General features: G+C 40.9%; 1 protein-coding gene across 2 annotated transcripts in view; it reads right to left on the minus strand.

Moving 5' to 3' along the window:
• Nucleotides 1-20,159, minus strand: part of RBM47 (RNA binding motif protein 47) — a 152,786-nt gene that overhangs the window by 51,055 nt on the left and 81,572 nt on the right. The window lies entirely within an intron of this gene.

Raw genomic sequence — 20,159 nt, forward strand, 5'->3', positions numbered from 1 at the left:
GTCTGCCCCGCACCAGCTCTGGGCTAAGCGCTTCACGTATGCTATTCCACTTCATGCTCGCAACAGTCCTATGAGGTAGTAACTATCTTTCTGCTTATTTTACAGATGTGGAAATTGAGGCAGAAAGTTTAAACAAGCTGCAGCTATTAGATGGCAGAGGCAGAATTCATACCCAGGCAGCCGGACCCCAGAACCGCAATGCCACGTGAATGCCACCACACTGCACGCTCCCCTCATGCATTCGGTTAACCCACAACTGTCTGCAAAGGAGACAGGAGCCCTGACTCATGTTCAGCAGTTGTCGGCCACACTCACGGCTGTCGGTGAAGTAGAGCCTGGGGGATGGAGACAACAGTTACCTTCAGCAAACACTCTTAAGCTTCCACTTTAAGAAACCAGAAAAAGAAGAGCAAACTAAATCTGAAACAGCATAAGGAAGGAAATAATAAAGACTTAAGTGGAAATAGACTAGAAAAACAACACAGAAAATTAACAAAACCAAAAGTTGGTTCTTTGAAAAGGTCAACAACACTGACAGACTTCTAGCTAGAATGACCAAGAAAATAAGAAAAAAGACTCAACTTACTAATACTAAACACAGCAATAAAAGAGAGGACATCACTACTGACCGCATAAAAATAAAAAGGATTGTAAAAGAATACTATCAATAATTGTATGCCAGAAATTACATAACCTAAGCAAAATGGACAAACTCCCAGAAAGATAAAAACTGCCAAAACAGATTTAAAAACAAACAGAAAATCTGAATAGATTTATAAGTAAAGATACAGAATTAGTAACACAAAAAAATTCCCCACCAAGAAAAGCCCAGGAACAGATGGCTTCCCTAGTGAAATTTGCAAATGTTTAAAGTATAATTAACACCAACCCATCACAAACTCCTTCAAAAAATAGAATAGGATGGAACACTTTCCCAATGAGGCCAGCATTGCTCCAACATAAAATCCAGACAAAAATATCACAAGAGAACTACAAGTCACTATCTCTTATGCATAAAGATGTGAAGATTTACAGCTAAATACTAGCAAACCAAATTCAGCAACATGTAAAAAGGCTTACCATGACCAAGTGCAATTTTTCCCAGGAATGCAAGGTCGGCTTAACAGATGAAAGTCAATTAGTGCAATACACCAGATTAATAAAGGACAAAAACCTATCCTCAGCAGACACTAAAAAAAGCATTTGATACAATGCAACGACTTTTCATGACTAAAACACTCAACATACTATGAGCAGGAGGGAACTCTTTCACTCTGATAAAGAACGTTGACAAAAAACCCACAACTAACACACTTAAAGACCGAATGCTCTTCCCCTAAAATCAGCAACAAGACAAGGATGTGCACTCTAGTCACTTCTATTCAACATTGTACTGGCGATTCTAGCCTGGGAAATTAGGCAAAGAAAAGAAATAAAGGGTATCCATGTAAGAAAGGGAGAAGGAAAACTATATCTATTCATAGATGACATGATCAATATATGTAGAAAGTTTAAGGAATCCACTAAAAAATTATTAGAACTAATAGACAAGCTCAACAAGGTTGAAGGACACAAGACCAACATAGAAAAATCACTTGTTATTTCTATATAATAGCAATGAACAATCTAAAACATGAAATTAACAAAGCAATTTCATTTATAATAGCACCAAAAAATAATAAAATACTGTGAAAACTATAAAACTTTGTTGAAAGAAAGTAAAGAAGATCTAAACAAGTGGAAAGACATTTCGTTTTCGTGAACTGAAGACTTAATATTGTTAAAATGACAATACTCCTCAAATTGATCTACAGAGTCAACACAGTCCCCATCAAAACTTCAGCTAGCTTCTGTGAAGTAATTGATAAGCTGATCCTAAAATTCATATGGAAATTCAAGGGACCCAGAATAGCCAAAACAAACTTGAATAAAAAGAATGAAGCTCCAGACTCACATTTTCTGGATTCAAAATGTACTACAAAGCCAGAGTAAACAAGATAGTGTGGTACTAGCAATAAGGATAGACAGAGAACAATTGAATGGAAATGAAAAGTACAGGGGGAACCCAAAAGCATATGTCTATGGTCAACTGATTTTTGACAAGGGTGCCAAGACCACTCAATGGGAAAAGAATAATCTTTTCAAGAAATGATGCTGGAAAAACTGTATATCCACAATGCAAGAGAATGAAGCTGGATCCCTAATTCATACCACACACAAAAATCAAATCACAATCAATCAAGCACCTAAATATAAGAGCTAAAACTGTAAAACTCTTAGAAGAAAAGATAAATCAGGCAGGCAGTGGCCTTTTAGATATGACACCAAAAGCACAACCAACAAAAGAAAAAACAAATTAGACTTCATCAAAATTACAAGCTTTTGTTCTTCAAAGGACATCATTAAATAAAAAGACAACACACAAAATGGGAGAAAATATTGCAAATTATTCCTCTGATAGTGGCCTTGTATCTATAATATATAAAGAAGTCCTATAACTCAATGATAAAAAGACAAATAACCCAATTTAAAAACAGGTAAAGGGTCTGAAGAGATCTCTCTCCAAAGAAGATACACAAATGGCCAATAAGCACAGAAAAAGCTGCATAAGCACCTGTTTGACATCATTTAGCCATCAGGGAAATGCAAATTAAAACCCCAGTGAGATCCCACTTCATACCCACTAGGATGGCTGCAATCAGAAAGATAGGTAATAACAAATGTTGGCAAGGATGTGAAGAAATTAGAAGCTTCATACACTGCTGCTGGAAATGAGCAATGGTGCAACCACTTTGAAAACTGTCTGGCAGTTCCTCAAAAGGTTGGACACAGAGTTCCTATGTGACACAGAAATTCTGTTCTGAAGTGTATACCCAAGAGAAATGAATACCTATGATCTCACAAAAACTTGGTCACAGCAGCATCATAATAGCCAAAAAGTGGAAACAACCCAAATGTCCATCAACCGATGAATAAATAAATAGGTAACTAAAATGTGGTACATTTGAACAATAGAATAGTAGTCAGCAATAAAAAGAAATGAAATATTGACACATACTGCAACACGGATGAACTCAGAAAATACTATGTCAAGTGAAAGAAGCCAGACACAGAATACCACCCTTGGTGTGACTCCATTTCTGTGAACTGTCCAGAACAGGCAAATCTACAGAGAACAGAAAGATTAGGGGTTGGGGCAGCGCGTAATGAGCAGGGGATTTCTGCAGGGCCATGAACATGTTCTAAGAGCGATTGTAATGGTGGCTGCACAAATCTGTGAATATACTAAACCCGCTGAGCTGTACACTTGAAATAGGAGAACTTTACGGCATGTGAGTTACAGTATCTCAATAAAGCTGTTAACTTAAAAAAGAGAAAAAGCCACGCATAGGATGGGGGTGAGGCTGGGAGGGGAGTGCGGCTCTCTCCCTGCCCAGTTCAGAAGAACACATTCCAAAAGCCCCCCGCAAAATCTCTCCTGTTCCAATCGTTATTTCCAAGGAATAAAAGTCAGGCATGTGGCTGTGGGTGCTGTGATGTCCACGCTCCGTGTTCCCCCCCAATTTCATTTCAGACTAGAACCTTGTAGGTAAAACCTCACTATGCACAATAACCTTATAGAGAAGGTTCTGTATGATGCCATTTTTCTGTCCCAGTGGATGGACAGCTTAGTGTCCCAGCTCTTTCACTCTCACAGGGAGTAGCTTCTAATGAAATGCTTTCTCTGGTCTCTGGGAAGGGAGTCGGGGCGTCCTCACATTGCTGAACTGAGCCATGTACAATTAGCCTCCCTGCCCAGCCTCAGCAAGCAAGAGCTTCCCTTCTTCCTCTTCCACCCTCCCCAACACCTCATCACCCCCCACCAGTGTTGCTTTCCAATATTCCCAAAAGACCAACCTAAACAAAGCAAATGTACAGCCAAACAGCAGAAGGAAAACGGGCTTTGGAGTCTGGTAGACAGGAACGCAAAAACCAACCCTGTCACTTTCTACTCAGCAACCCTGGGCAAGCCTAAGATGTCAAATCTGTCAAATAAAGATCACACAATACCCATTGTTAAGACCTATTAATATTTATAGAGTTCCCACCACGAGCTGGGTGCTGAGGTTACAATCTGAGTAAGATACAGACTCTGTAGGTGAGAAACGCACTACGTAGTAGGAGTTTGTAGATGTAGAAATGCAAACAAATCACTACACTGCAGTGTGATAAATGCCATGAGAGATGGTGTCAAAGAAGAGAGAATGATTAATCCTCTTAATCTGGGGTACATGTGAGACTTCAACAAGACAATGTGTCCACAGAACACTTGGCACACAGTAGGTGCTCAGAGTGTGAAGTTCTTTCTCTACAAAGAGCCCTAGGAATTTGGGGGGGGGGGGAAGTGCGAGCGGTAGAAACTGGAAAGGCAACTGCTCCAGCCAGAGGATCACCAAGGGTTAATTCAGCCAAAGACAGCTGGGCTCAGCTTCTGTATGTCTTCCTGCCCATAGACATGATAACTAGAAAGATATTAGTTATGATAAATTTATAGTAGAACAAATAAATGTTGATGTCCTGGGGTTAATATTGTTAACTTCAACCAATAATTCTAACTTTGCCATATAAAGACATTCTGGAAAAATGGCCAAAAGATCCTTGAATCTTCCTTCAGTTGACACATATTTGTTGACTCCGTGTGTGTGATACCAGGTAACAGAGACACAAAACTGCACTTACAGCAAGCTTACACACAACTAGGAAAAAGAAAACAAGTCCTCAATAATTATAATATTGATACGTGGCAGAATAGCATGTTCCATTCATCCCCCCACGGTAATTGCTCAAGACTGTTTTTGAATGGGGTTTCCCTTGGTGAAAAAAGGAAATGGCAAAGTTTTTCAGTAGAGATGATTCAACTCCTCAGTGTCCTCAGAACAAAATTTTGGTGAAATGATGGCACCTCTACCATTTACACAGAACCAATTCTGAGAGTCAGTAAATCCATGGTAGTGCAACAAACAAAGTCTAATTCACCTCTGCGGGCAACAGTGTCTGCGGCGTAAGCGGTGGAGGGTCCTAGACCGGAGACCAACAAAGCACCTGCCTTGAGGAGAGGGAGCTCAGGTGTGCAGCTGGGCCTGCTTTCTCCTGCCCACTGGCCTCTCGAGTGTCCCAGAACAGACTGCTCCCCGAGCCCCAGAGGTCAGGAACAGGTCCAGGGGTGGCACCATGAGGATGAATCAGAGTCCTTTTGGGGGGATAGTTATGGATCCTGCAGATGAGAAGGCTATAGCACTTTCCTTAGGGATACTAGAAAACAAAACCAACACACAGGACAACTGACTGAGATATATAGAGAATAACAGTGCTAATGGCCGCTTTTGAATACTGTCATGCTCTACCCCTCGGAATTTCCACTCAGATAAATACGTATGTACGTAATTTGATGTATTTGTTTGTGGACTGATTCCTTAAGCTATTTTGGACTGGGTTTCTGTTACTTGCAACCAATGAAGTCCTAATTAAAGGGATTCACTGTGGCTTTCTTCCTTGGTATATATTATGGGAATGGGGTAGCCAAGGCCACCTGGAAAGCTCACATGATCCACCCTTCCTACTCATTTTTCCAGGTCTCTGGAAAAGTTGTCACTTTCCCTCTTCAATTCGTTTCCTAAAATTTTACTCTATGACTCTTTGCCCTTGTTGAAAAGGACATTTAATCATTTCTAGAGAGTTCTGGTGTAACAGAAGAGTGGTGCTAATCTACCATTTCTTTGAAAAGAGGAGGCTGGCGTCAGACGGGGCACTGACCGAGCACTGCAGTGGGAGGAGGCTCCTCCTAGAAGTTCCTCATCTTTACACTTCTGAAAAGTGGTCAGATCTCTCCGTCCCTCTCTCGTCTGTAGCAGAAACTAACGCAGAATCCTCACGTTTATGGAGAGGACTTTTTTCAGCGATTATAGCTGACTGCCGCTTGAGAGCCGCCCTACACACGCCTCGTCTGTGTCTGGCGTCCTGGGGGGCTGGCTGGGGTTGCTCAGAGGACGGGGAGGCAATGATCGCTCCCATCTTCCTATTTCCTTTTATTTTATCTGCCTTCTGCTTCCCTCTGAGAACAAAGGCAGAGAGAGCAGAGTAAGGAACAAAACCTACTGGGAAGCAACTCTGCCAGAAACTATGGAAAATCTCTCAGACTTTTTGACCAGGGTTGAGCCAGATCAGCGCCTGTGTGGACCAAGCAGCGGCTCACTCACAAATCAAGGCATGGTCACCAGCAGGAGTGGCAGCTTCCCAACTGTCGTTGGTTCAAACTATTACATATCAACTTTGGCTGGAGAACTTAAAAAAACCTAGAATCTTTGTAGGATCCAGGGACTTTGCAGTTTTTAAAAGCACCCTCCCACCTCAGCCAGGTGATTCTGTTATGTAGCCAAGGTAGAAATTCACCTGTCGGTATACACATCCAAATAAACTCTTTTTTCAGTCATTGCAATTATTCGGCCAAGTTTGGCTGTCACCAAAATGGCCACCAGCAATGCCTCTCTACCAGGAGGTGATTATATCTACCAGTAGAGCACTTCACGTTCGTTATCCCTAATCTTTGCAACCACCCCGGAAAGTAGCAACATTCCCATTTTCCACACAAGAAAGGAGAAACAGAGGTTAAGGAATTCGCCCGAGAGACAGCACAGAAATTAAGTGGCACAGCAGGATCCAGACCCAAGATGACCTTAACCCCAAAGCTCGCCCTCTCTCCACGATAAAGATTGCCTCCGTGTGTCCTTACTCCTAGTTTTACTTTTTTCTTTTGCTTTTGACATAATCCAAAGTGATTTCAGTTCATATCCTTCTAATTCCCCACCATGTGTGCAAATATATGGCTATTTAAAAACTAGCAAAAATTGAAGAGTAATACTGATAAATTCAAAATAAGTCCCTTATTTTGCATATAAAATGTGAGTGCTTATTATTTCTTTTAATTTCTCCAATTCTAGAAAGCAGAGACAAATGTCAAGACCTGTTACTAGACCACCTTCAGATCGCCAATGTCCACTTGTAATATGAACGTACTTCATTGAGCAAGCTTGTTTTGCTTAGTTTAGTGAATATACAATTGGTTTGGACCGTATAATTACTAGAGGTGAACTTTCTAGTAATGCATATTCCAAGACATTGGTTAGCTAAAATTGATACCTCTGTATATTCACTTTCCTGAAATCCCCATATTACTGGTAAATCTGGGAATGTCCCTTGGGCATCCTTGGAAAGAAAACTATAATACAATATTCTATTATAAATTGTTAAGTATGACAGTTGGTGTAATAGCTGCTAACTGCTAGAAAACATAAAGCATTTATACATGGCATCTGAAAATACAAGTTTTCATTTCTAACACAATGTATAATAAATGTGACTGTAATGTGGTACCTTTACAAACCGGACAAGATGTTCCAGTCAGCCTCAGAGAACTCCTATTTTGGTAAAGGTGTGACGAATTAAGTTGTACCTGAGAGATCATCTGGCTTAGCCACCCCTCCTCTCCTGGCAGTGACCTACCTAGCTATTTCTCATGGTGACAAAGCTATCATCCAGTGGTAGGGCTGGGACTAAAGGTCAGATTTCCTTTCTCCCAATCCAAAGTTCACGTAAAATTCATTTATGATTGACTCTAAATCAATTCACAACTCAAGTGGGCTCTGTGATAGTTTTCTTTTAGCTCAAAAGCCCACTAATGTCTTTAGAGCCAAGTCTCCCATTTGTTGGCTAAACATTGCATTTTCTTGGAATGTTCTTCATAAATGAGCAATGTGAGTTCTTCAAGTTAGGTGAAGTCTTTAAATAATGAAGATGAGTAATTATATTATAAGTTAATATTCTAGTTACAAACTTTAAAGAAGTCTTACACAGATAAGCAGATACTGAGTGAATTCCATTTACATGAAATTTGAAAACAGGCAAAACAAATATATGGTGGGGGGAAATCTCATCAGTGGCTGACTCTGGGGATAGAGGGTGGGGCAGGGATTGACGTGGAAGGGGCATAAGGAAACTTTCTGGGATGATGTTAATGTTCTCCATCTTCCTAGGGATCCGGGTTATGCAAGAGTATGCCTTTGTGAAAGCTCAGTAAATGTACAATTACAATCTGTGCATGTCATTGTACGCAAACTTTCTCTGAAAATAACCACAAACAAATATTGAACTTTAGTAGTACAGTGCTTCAGGGACAGTATTGCAATCTTCAGCAATTTATTTTGAAGGGCATCAAAAATACCATGAATTCATGGATAGACAGAGGAATGGATTGATAGGTGGATACATGATAAAGCAAGTATAGCAAAATATTAATGGCAGATTCCATGTTTTGGGTATGTGGGTGTTCGTTGTAAAATTCAGATTTGCTGCATATTTGAAATAATAAAATAATCATAAAATGGTGAAAAAAAGACTTAAAACAAGCACACTCTGTGGACGTTGTTTGGTGCCTTAATGAAGAAACCAAGCATAAAAAGAAATTTTAAGACAACTGGGGAAATGTATATATGAACTGGGCATTATTAGACAATACCAAGGCACTACTGTTTATTTTCTTGAGTAGGATCACAACATTGTTGTATTTCTCAAGACGCATATTAAAATGCTACAAGTGAAAAGAACACAATGTCTGAGCTTTGCTTTAAAAGACTCGGCCAAATGGAAGGGGAAGGATAGTGTAGCAACATTCACAGCTATAAAATCTGTATGATAGGTATGCTGAAATTTGTATTTTATTCCCTCTAAACTTCAATGTATGTTTGCAATTTTTAAAAAATGAAATAAATCAGCACACACTTATAGTAAGACTGCAAAAATCAGAGGACTAGTCAAAATTCTCCTAAATTTTTGCAATTATAACAATCTATGATTGATGTAATTGTACTCCTCTTTCATTTAAAGTATTGTTAGGATGTAGATTTTCTTTTTAAAAGTAAAGTAAATATGATTTCAATTTGCTATTAGAATTTTAAAAATTAAATTCTATGACTTGGAATGAATTAGAAACACCCAGGTCTTAACTGCTGTTCTTGGAACTATTGTGTTAGTCATATTCAATTAGAGAGAGTATTTATTCATTCACTCAATAAATGTGTACTTAATGCCTCTCTTTTGCAAACTCCATAGTAATATAACCAAAAAAAATTCATCTACTTAACCCTGAACAATTTGGCTTACTTTTGTGTTTAATGAACTGATCTGAGGTCCAAATGGACTGATTAGGTAAGTATAGCCTTACTAGGATAAGCACATAGCACGTGAACTTGTGAATTTATCAAACAAATGAATTAGGAGGTGGTTTAAAGTCATCTAACAAAACAATTCTTTACGTAACAAAATGATATACAACAACATTCTCTCCTGCTTCTTCAATACATTTAAAACTTGCTTGTTTCACCAGATTTCCCTTTCACACAATTTTTCGGTAACAAATCTATCACAGAAAACACTGACTGTGATCCGTGACATTCTTTGGTTGGTTTTATATCGTATCTCTTATTCAGGTTTCACCTGTTTCTGAATTTCAAGTTCTAAGTTTTTAAAAAAAATGTCTGCAAGTCAATATTTAAACTGGCCTCTGGCAACAATTACGTCCTTCACTTAGTTCCACAATGTCAAAAACTAACAGAGATGTAAAACGAGAGATCCAGGGGCCTGAAGTCGTAACTCAGAATCCAAATGCTGCATAGAAGATTAGCTGGTGGCTTCATTTATTATGAAGACAAACACAGAGAAACAGTCCTCGTTTTAATTTGAGCATAATCTAAATTTGAACTTGATCTTCGCAATTTGGAGCCACACCTTCATGTAGAAACACGAACATAAAAGTTACAGTGAAGGTAGGATGGCAAAGAAGATGTGGAAAGAAGAAAGAAGGTTAGGGTGTAAAACCTATCTAGGTTCTGCCACTTACAGGTTTAGCCTCAGAGGGTGGAGGGATACACAGACCATCCTTCATACAGTCAGATCCTGAAAACAAGCTCCTAGACCAGTGCTAGCTAACAGAACTCTCTGTGATGACAAAAATATTCTGCATCTGCATTGTCCAGTACGATAGCCACTAAACAAGTGCCATTGAACACTTGACATGTGCTTAGTGCAAAGAAGGACTTGTATTATTTATTTCACTTAATTTTAACTAATTAAACATACATAGCTGCACTGCATGTTGCTACTGGCTACCATATTGGACAACACAGGTATAGGTTCATAGGGTAGTTCCTGGACAGAAGAACAAGAGATTTGGGACAGAGTTAGATCAGTCAGTCTTAGAAATGTTGTATCTACTTTGGTCAAGGAGCTAATCTAATTAATGCCTTTCCCATTCCAGTGATGAGAAAGCACCAGGACCAGTTAATACACTATGCAAATGTTTTGTCAGGCTGGGCGCAGTGGCTCACACCTGTAATCCAGCATTTTGGGAGGCTGAGGTGGGAGGATCACTTGAGCTCAGGAATTCAAGGTTGCAGTGAGCTATGATCACATCACTGCACTCCAGCCTGGGTGACAGAGCAAGGCCCTGTCTCTTAAAAAAAAAAAAGTTTGGTCAACTTCCCTCAAGATTCGGTAGATATACAGGTGAGAATCAGATAAAGCTTCCCTTCCTGGCACTGACATTAATTGCACACACAGTCACTTCCACCAACTACTCTACCGCCACAGGCCCATGGCCGCGAGGGCCTGGCATACACATATTCTCCTACCCATTGCCTGCTTCCCCAAGAAGTTTCCATCCACGTAGTCTTGAACACTAACATGGTCTAAAACCTTGGTGCTGGCCAATCAGCTCATCAGAATGAATGTACACAAAGGTCAAGTTTGAGCATTTTAAAACTATTTCTGATGTAAGTTTGAAGCAGGTTTGACTGCCTTTCTTTTTGGGTTACAAGGGTGGATATGCCATGTTGGATAAATCACCTGTTATATTGTTGTCATGTTGACACATTTCCCACAGCAAATTCGTCTGATGTGTCCTTGCTACTCTGTTCAGAAAAAGGAGACCAGAACTTCATTTGATGAATCCAGCCTGCTCTGAATTGAGGGGAAGTCATGCATGAAGGAGGAAGTGGACCGAACTCCCTGAGCTGTTGAGAAATGTTCCCCCAGCTGAGACAGTGTTTTTCCCATCTCTCCAGTGGAGGTGGGGGGAAGGGAGGAGAGGCCAATGACTGCTTGTGAATCAGTAAGGCTTCAATGACACAGAACTTTAAAACAGTTGAATTTGGTAAGCTTGGACAGACATAAGATGGTGTTGTGTCCATAGACTCAGAACCAGTGACTAAAATCTGACATTTATATCTTCCTTCTTCCTTTACTTCCTGTCTTTGAAACAAGCACTACAAAGAATTGAAATCAGAACCTAAAGCTGAGAGGGAAGAACAAATGTAACAGAAGTATAATGAGCTCACAGTTGCGGCGGCTCAGGCCTATAATCCCAGCACTTCGGGAGGCCAAGGTGGGAGGATCGCTTGAGCCCAGGAATTTGAGGTTGCAATGAGCTACGATGACACCACGGCACTCTAGGCTGGGCGACAGAGCAAGACCCTGTCTCAAAAACAAAAAGAAAACAACAACAACAACAACAACAAAAAAAACCCAGAAGAAGAAAAAAGAAATGTGCCACTACCAGTATAAAGGGGAAGGTTAAAAAACTTCCCATGGTCACTGCTCACTGCTGCCCTCCACCTTGGACAGCGTTTATTGTCATTATCTTATAGATTTGCCAGTAAGAGGCATTTAATTATTTCAGTTATTTTTAGAAATAACATATATTAAATGCTTCTTCTGGTTATACAACAAACCCATGTTCACCATGGAAAACATGGAAAAGCCTAAAGTGGGGGGAGAGAAAGAATATATGTATACATTTTTTATACACACACAGACACACTTGAGGGTATAGCCAGAGGTTTCTCATTAAAGAAAGGAAAGCAAAAGAGAAGATGACATGGGAAATATGGATAATTAGAAATGAAATTGTAAACTCATTACGAGTGGGAAATAGGATGTTCTGATTCTTCAGAGATGTTCTTCTATTTTGGATTCTTTCTCTGGAGCAGAATTCCATTAGTGGGCATACTGGGCTAAGCATTTTTAATTATACATTGCCACGTGGGTTTTCGAATGGGGCACACCAATTTGTGTGGCCAAATGAGTAAGCTGGGCTTTTTCATGGCAGGGAAATGGTACTTCCCTATTGTTTTAATTTGCAGGTTATATGTAATATTGACTTTCTTGCTTATGTTGTAAACCAGTATTTTTCTTTTGTAAATTAGACTGTTTCTTTCTACTTCCCTCCAACTTCAGATTCTATGACAAGGCCTTGTTAATAGAAATTGAATTAATAAAATATTGGATTATTTATTTGTGTTGTATATCCCTCCCCAGCAAACAATTATCACCATTAATTTAATTTGTTCACATCCCACTCACATTATTTTGGTCACAATTTTTATGTGGCCCAAGAAATATGCCATTTGTGAGATATCTGGCAATAGTAGCTTCTTTACCAAATAAGTACTTAGGGAAGACCAAGGACTGCCAACCTTTGAAGGCAAATTGTGAAAATGAAAAAGTTTTTTTTAGATGTTGTTTAGATGTTGTTTGTTTTCTGTTTTTTGGAATAAGAACAAGATTCCTTAATTTTCCTTTATGCAAAGATAAGAATTTTATCTTTTAAAGATGCTAGACTAAAATGTATAAGCCAGCCTTCCCTGATATTTAATTTTTCTGTAATAACAGTACAATATTCAAATAATGTTATCTCCTAGAATTAAAAAAATATATTTTTGGCCAGGGACAGTGGCTCACGCCTGTAATCCCAGCACTTTGTGAGGCTGAGGTGGGAGGATTGCTTGAGCCCAGGAGTTTGAGACCAGCCTGAGCAACATAGCAAGACTCTGTATCTACAGCAAATTAATAAAAGGAATTAGCTGGGCACAGTAGTGTGTGCCTGTAGTCCCAGCTACTCAGGAAACTGAGGCAGGAAAATCACTTGAGCCCAGGAGTTGGAGGTTGCAGTGAGCTACAGTGATGCCACGGCACTCTAGCCAGGGCCACAGAGAGACACTCTAACTCGAAAGAAAAGAAAAAGAAAGAAAAGAAAGAGAGAGAGAGGAAGGAAGGAAGGAAGGAAGGAAGAAAGGAAGGAAGGAAGGAAGGAAGGAAGGAAGGAAGGAAGGAAGGAAGGAAGGAAGGAAGGAAGGAAGGAAGGAAGGAAGGAAGGAGGGAGGGCGTGGTGGCTCATGCCTGTAATCCTAGCACTCTGGGAGGCCGAGGCAGGAGGATCGCTGGAGGTCAGGAGTTTGAGACCAGCCTGAGCAAGAGTGAGACCTGGTCTCTACTAAAAATAGAAACAAATTAGCTGGCCAACTAAAAATATATATAGAAAAAATTAGCCGGGCATGGTGGCACATGCCTGTAGTCCCAGCTACTCGGGAGGCTGAGGCAGGAAGATCGCTTAAGCCCAGGAGTTGGAGGTTGCTGTGAGCTAGGCTGATGCCACGGCACTCACTCTAGCCCGGGCAACAGAGGGAGACTCTGTCTCAACAAAAAAAAGAAGAAAGAAGGAAAGAAAGGAAAGAAAGAGTCCAGTTCTGTTCATGTGTGCAAAATGCCTTCCAGGGAATCCTGTTTGAAGGAAAGGCAAACTAAGATTTCTCGAATGCCCATGCTGTGCCAGAAACTTCCCTATACTGCACATTATCCCAGTTAGTCCGAACAATAACCACCAAAGGTTGGTATGTATCTGCGGAAGGAATCAAAGTGCTGTACAGAGAAGCTACCGCACTGGGAAGGGCAGAGGGCTCCTCTGCTGACTGGCTCTCATCATATTGTTCAGGAAAAGACCAGCATGGCGGCAACCTATGGCAATGTTTTTGGTTTCCAAGTGGCTTCCAAGACACCTTTCTGGCTGACTCGATGTCTCTGAGACCATCCTGACTGCCAGCCAGCATTTATTGCTATCTTAGGTGCTGGACACCACTCGATTCTGCTGCTTCTGCTGCCTAAAGACTTTGCTCTTTGGTGGAGCAAGAGAACGATTCAGATGGGACCAAATAAGCAGTGGCCTTCATGCTTCTCTCCAATTTTTCTTCACAAAAATTTGAGAGTTAAAGAGATCTTGGGGATCACCTGACCAACCTCCCACCCAAGGAGCTGCCTTTCTCCAGCATCCCCAAGAAAGGGTCACCCAGTCTTGCTGAGGAAGACGCCCCTCTGCAGACACAATTTGACCCCATGGCAACCAAATCTGGTTTTCCTACAGCTCTGGTTTAAAAACTGAATCCAACCCAGGACATGTCTTTGTCTAGTTCTAAAAAAAACACCCATTTGCCAGGAGGGTGTGTTGAGGTTAAGTCAAGACTTGTCAACAATTTGTTCCAGGGCTCTGTTATTTGCCTCAATTATAATTGAGAAGGTAATTAGAAGATGTTATTTTCTGATGGGTGACAGGATAGCACGGGGCAACAGAATGCACTTTGGAGGTCAAAGTCATCTGAGTGTGAAGGTATTCTCTGGCATACTAAACAATGTGGCTTTGAGCAAGGCACTTGACCATTCGGTGCCTTGGTTTCCCCATTTGTAAGAAGGGGTTAATGACTCCTAGTTAGCAGAATTGTTGTGAGAATTGGGAATAATATACATGGGGTACTTGGTGCAGTACTTGACCCTGATATACTGAGTGCACAATAAAACAGTATGATTTGAGAAACCATCATCGCCCAAACGTGCTGTAAAAGGAAGCATTTTTCATGGCGGGCAGTCCCCAAACACTGCAGGTGGCAGTGTGAGCCAGCGGGAAGGGCTGGAGGTAGAAAATCTGGATGTCAGCTCTTACCAACCAGCTGTGACCTTAGTGTCTCTTTTTCAACTTTCTCATATACAAAATGGGCATGTTTAACATCTCAGCATTAAAAAAAAAAAGGTAAACATGAAAATTATTTGAGGAAGTATTTTCTTAAAAGTACACAAATACAAGATATTGTTCCTGGGGTTGTTCATAAAGTTAAAAAGAATCAATTCAAGACAAGCTTTGATGATTGCTTTCAAGCAGTCCCATATAGAAGAGGCTTTCTGTCAACTATGAAAATAATAAGTCTCTGTAGCAGAGGATGTGGGCATCTCGTGCTCTCTTTCTAGCAGTGACTTAAAATGTTTGACTGAGACACTATCCAGGTGTTTCCATGTGCTTCATCGGGCAAAAGGGGGGTAACCAGTCTGTCATCTATCTGGCCTAGTTGAAACAATGCCGTGACTGCACGTGCTTTATAACATTAGTGCAAAGTTAAAAACATAACCTCTTTAATTCACAGTTAGAAAAAGTCGAAACGGTACATAGCCCCTTTTGTTAGTCTAAGTAAGGACATTCTGAGCAAGTGTCTGGTAACTTTTTGTGTTATGCATTTGTGAATCTGTATCTTTGTAGGATGGAAAATTGAAGAAGGTAGTAATGAAAAGAAAATTGAGAAACTGTAGGCCCTCGCCCCTACCCTAAACTCTGTTCGTTTTCAAGATGTTTGGTTGAGAGACTTTTACACCGATCCAGTCAGCAGGCAGTCTTCAGTTAGAATTTTAAGCACTTTCTTAAACTCCACTTTAAAACGCATGACCTTTGACTCCCAGGAAACTTCTCAGCAATTCTGACTTGAAATTTCTAACTTTCTTATAGTGATTAAATATTTCTTTACGCATGCATACTAAAAACTGATCTCAAGAAAACAAAAATTGCCCAACGCAGATTTTAGAATATACCACGTGCACCTGAAAATATAATTTATTCGTAAGCAAAAATGTAAAAATACAGAAAGAGCCTTATTTTTAAAGCAAAGCAAATTTGAAGGGAAAGCGAAAATGACCTGAGGAAAAAGCCCGGTCAGCGCCCGCTCCCCGGCAGAGGCGACGCGGGGCCCGCGGGCGGACGGGCCAGCCTCGCGTCCTGGCGCTGGCCTGTCGCCAGGATGGCACTGCTCCCCGGCGCCACCAACGATTTTCGTTTTCAGTTCAGCCCAACTGTAAGGCCGTGCAACTTCTCTCACGCTCACTCTCCTCATGCAGAGAACGGGACAGCCGCCCCCCCGGGCTGATACTGCGGTTACATAAACAGCCCCGCAGAGCCCCGCAAACCACCCGGAACGGACTCCTCTCCTCCCACCCACCTTTTGGGAGATCACTTAGCTTTAAAGAGCCGGCACCTACAGGGAATGGTTTTCAGCTCATATAATGCTATTTTTAATTCCCTAAAATGTCTTACATGTGGTCTGTTCTTACAAAGAAATACTATGCAGCAACCAGAGAATAAATTGTAACATGAAGCTACGAGGATGAACATCACAGACATGCACGGCAAGTGAGAGAAGCCACATGTAAAAGGGCGCATACCATGTCATCCTATTTTTACAAAGCACAAGAACAGCCAAAGCTAATCTATGGCAATAGAAGTTGGAATGGTGGATAGAAAGTAATAAAAGTTCAGTGAAAGAAAGGGGGGGAAAGTCAGAATAGTAGTTTTCTGCGGGGGGAGGGGCACGGGCAGGCGACAGGAGAGGCACAAGGGGGCCTTCTGGGGTGCTGGAGATGCTGTGGGCCTCGACCCGGGCGGTGGGTACACCGGTGCATGCACACGCATGTGACAATTCATCGAACTACATACTTGAACTGTGCACTTCACTACCTTTATGTTATATTTCAATACATGTTTCAAAATCATTTTTTTTTCAAAGCACTTATTTGGCTTAATTTTAACTTTTTCTCTGATGCTTTCTTCCAGTCTCTTTCACATTTACATGAATGATAAACTTTTCATTGGTGCCTCATGATAGTAGGAATTATTTGTAAATAAAATTTTCCAAATAATTGAATTTATCCATGTAAGCAAGAAAACTATTACATCCTTGGGTGAAAATATTTCTACAATGAGTTGTACTCCTCACTATCATTTTAAGCAGAGGCTATGAAGCACATTCTTCTTGGTGAACCAAGGTTGTCTGCAGAAACTCATATGGTGGAGCTCGGCTGAGATAAAGCGATGGTTTAAGGGGCCGTTGCTTCTACACTGGACGATAGTTGTTTTTGCCCATTTTTTGTTATTTCTGCTATTTCTCACTGTTGCATGCTTGTCTCTAACCATCTCTGTCCTTCTCATATCTTTCATTCATTTATTCATATATTCGGTACATATCTTTGGAACACCTGGCATGTGCCAAGCACTGGATATAGTGATGAACAAAATACTCATGGTCCATGCCCTAAGGAAGCTTATATTTTAGCAGAAGAGCCAAGTATAAAACAAGTGTGGTGTGTGTCTTGCAGGAAAAAGTATAGGATCTTATTTAGGGGTCTATTTAGGGGAAGATCACCTTGAAGAAGTGACATTTAAGAACTGAGAGATAAGAACCTAGCCAAAAGCGAGCCCTTGGTATTTTCTGAATGAATCCATGCATGGTCATTAGCAGAGCAAAGAGGAGAAGGAAGAGTTCTGAATTTATTATGCACTGAGAAACCAGAAGTTTTATTGAAAGATGTCTAACCTAGGAGTTGATAGGCACTGACTGAGGCCCTGGCAGAATTTACAGCATTAATTTGGGCTGCCCACAAAGACTGTTTTTCCTCTAACCTAAGACCTTGAGTTGCTGGACAAGTGAAGGATCTTTAGTTACCACTCAGCTAACCTATACATATTCAGTTTTTATTTCCTCTTGCAAAAACAAAACCAGCCACAGATGGCCCAAGTCCCCATGAAAGTCCCTCCAGGATGCCTGTGTGGTTCTGACCCTGAGCCACCATGCGTGTGACTTTTCTGGCACCGTCACCAGAATCACCTTGAAAGGTTGTTGCGCACCCAAGCTTAACAAAGCCACAACAGCTCTGTCCAGGAAGGCCAAAGCAGGCCTCCTTGGGCATAATTGCATGTTGCAAAATGTCATTTAATTTGGGGCCTATTATTGTCCCCAGAGATTTCACCTTCATGACACATCAAGAAGAATTTACAGTCTAAAGAACGGAAGAAACATACTAACAACAACCCTGTCGAGAGATGTTACTCAATTCTATGCCTTATAAAAAGTCAACCTGACATAAAAGCTTTATTATCATATCACATTTAATAGCAGCAGAGTTTAAAATGCCAGAGATGTGGGCGAGGTTATTCAGGGTTTAATTTGATGCATGACTTGATCCATCAACAAACTATCAGGAAGCTGTAACCCCTAACAAGAGGTGTAAATACAGCCGTTAGTGATCTCAGTTTCTTTACTGTTCCACAGAGATCTTTAGAACTTGAAATGTGAAAAAACCAAACAAAGGGCTTGCATAAAATATAGACTTTTCCGATGAAATAAAGGGAAACAAGGAGTGACAAGTATCGAGAGAAATGATTTGTTTTTAGACTTTTCCCCAGAGTCTTTCTGTTCCTCTGATAAAATTTCAGACTTAGGGCATCAATCTCCTTCAGAGAATGTGGCATTAATGCATGAGTTCTTTCACCTGTCAGGGTCTATATTTTGGATTTATGTCATCTCACAGAAAGTCAAAAGATTGACAGATTCTTAAGCAATCTAAGTAGGTCTCTGTGACAGGCAAATAGATAGCAAGTATCAAAATCTTAAAAGAGAGGTAGGAAAAGGTTAATCCACTTGTCAGAAGTTACACAAACTGTCAGCGGTGAGAGCAGTGAGATGATTTGCTGCTAAACTCCATTTTCTGATCTGCATATAAAAGATATCGAAGGTATCTGCCATCCCTCCAGCGAATTCTTTTGACTCCACAGTTGTTAGATTTAATCCCATTTGACTAAATATACAAAGCCACAGCGCAGTTTTTCTCATGGAGGAAATTCTCCCAATTCTGAAACAATGATTTATTCCAGCCATTTTACAATGACTAGAAACTTGTCATAAGAAAGGTCCTTGATTTGTTACTGCCAGCTGACGCTGGGCACAAAAATGTACCCAAATCGTGTTCTTTCATAATCGATGAGCTCTTTGACCTTATACTTATGCCTCCTGCTGTAAGACACAGTAAACAGGCCAAAGATCCCACACGGTTGTTACACTGCATGTTATACACTGCAACACCTTTCCCCAAGAACCGGCAGTGGTAGAGCTCTGTGGGAGCTACTCTTTCCTAAAACCCATTTGCCATTCGGGTTTTAGCCACTAATAACACAGGTGTAGGTGTCTCTGTCTGGCGCATCGTATTACAATTGATCACATGTAAACATTTGATTACGGCTCTACCTTTACCATATATGCTCGTATTTTCTACACACAAAAAGTTAGAATATAAAGATTTAGTATTCTCAAGAAGTATTTATTCATTAGTTTCTCCAAAACTATGACCAGGATGTAAAAAGTCACTCTTACACTGCTATGTTCTAAAGAAACAGATTTGAGGATAAGAGGCTGTCATTCAAGCTGACCTTTAATTTGTTGTTATCTTGTCTAAATTTAACAGAATCAAGGGCAGGGGCCGGGGCAGAAAGTTGAAAAGTATTTTCATGAAACCAGAGCCACCATTTAGCAAAACCTTTAAATGGAGTGAGTCACCGGCACACGGAAGTGCAAAGCGCAGGTTACCACCCCTCCCAGAAACCGGAGCCTGGTTCTGAGCCCGCGGCCCAGGCGAATGCTAACATCTGATTCCGGCCACCAGAAAACCTCAAGCACAGGTAGATTTTACCTCACTCTGTCACACGCACGTCCCTCTAGCAAAACTGAAAACAACGCTTGATGGAAACCGAAGATTACAATTATCCAGGGACTCTGAGCCACCGAGAAACAGCCGGCAAAGAAATCTCCCTGTCGCCCCCGGCCTCCCTCACCATTGCCGCCCCTTTGGCAGAAGGGAACCCGAATCGCACGTAACCCGAAATTTTAAACATTAATAAACACTAAGGTAGGAAGCACGTACCTGCCGAACACCTGGCTCTCTGCTTGCCCTGCTCCCTCTCTCCTCCCACGCTCTGGCAGCGGAATGCCCTTCAGAACCACGGCTCAGTGCTCCGGGTAAATGTTTTACGAGACACTAAACAGCCTGTGTCCCACCCTCAGAGCAAACACCATTGAGAGAACACGATATAATGGTCGAAAAGATACCGTGTAATGTACAGTAATGAAAATGAACAAGCAGGCTCTATTTCCACA

This window comes from Lemur catta, chromosome 4 (assembly GCF_020740605.2).
Source record: "Lemur catta isolate mLemCat1 chromosome 4, mLemCat1.pri, whole genome shotgun sequence".
NCBI classification, from domain to species: domain Eukaryota; kingdom Metazoa; phylum Chordata; class Mammalia; order Primates; family Lemuridae; genus Lemur; species Lemur catta.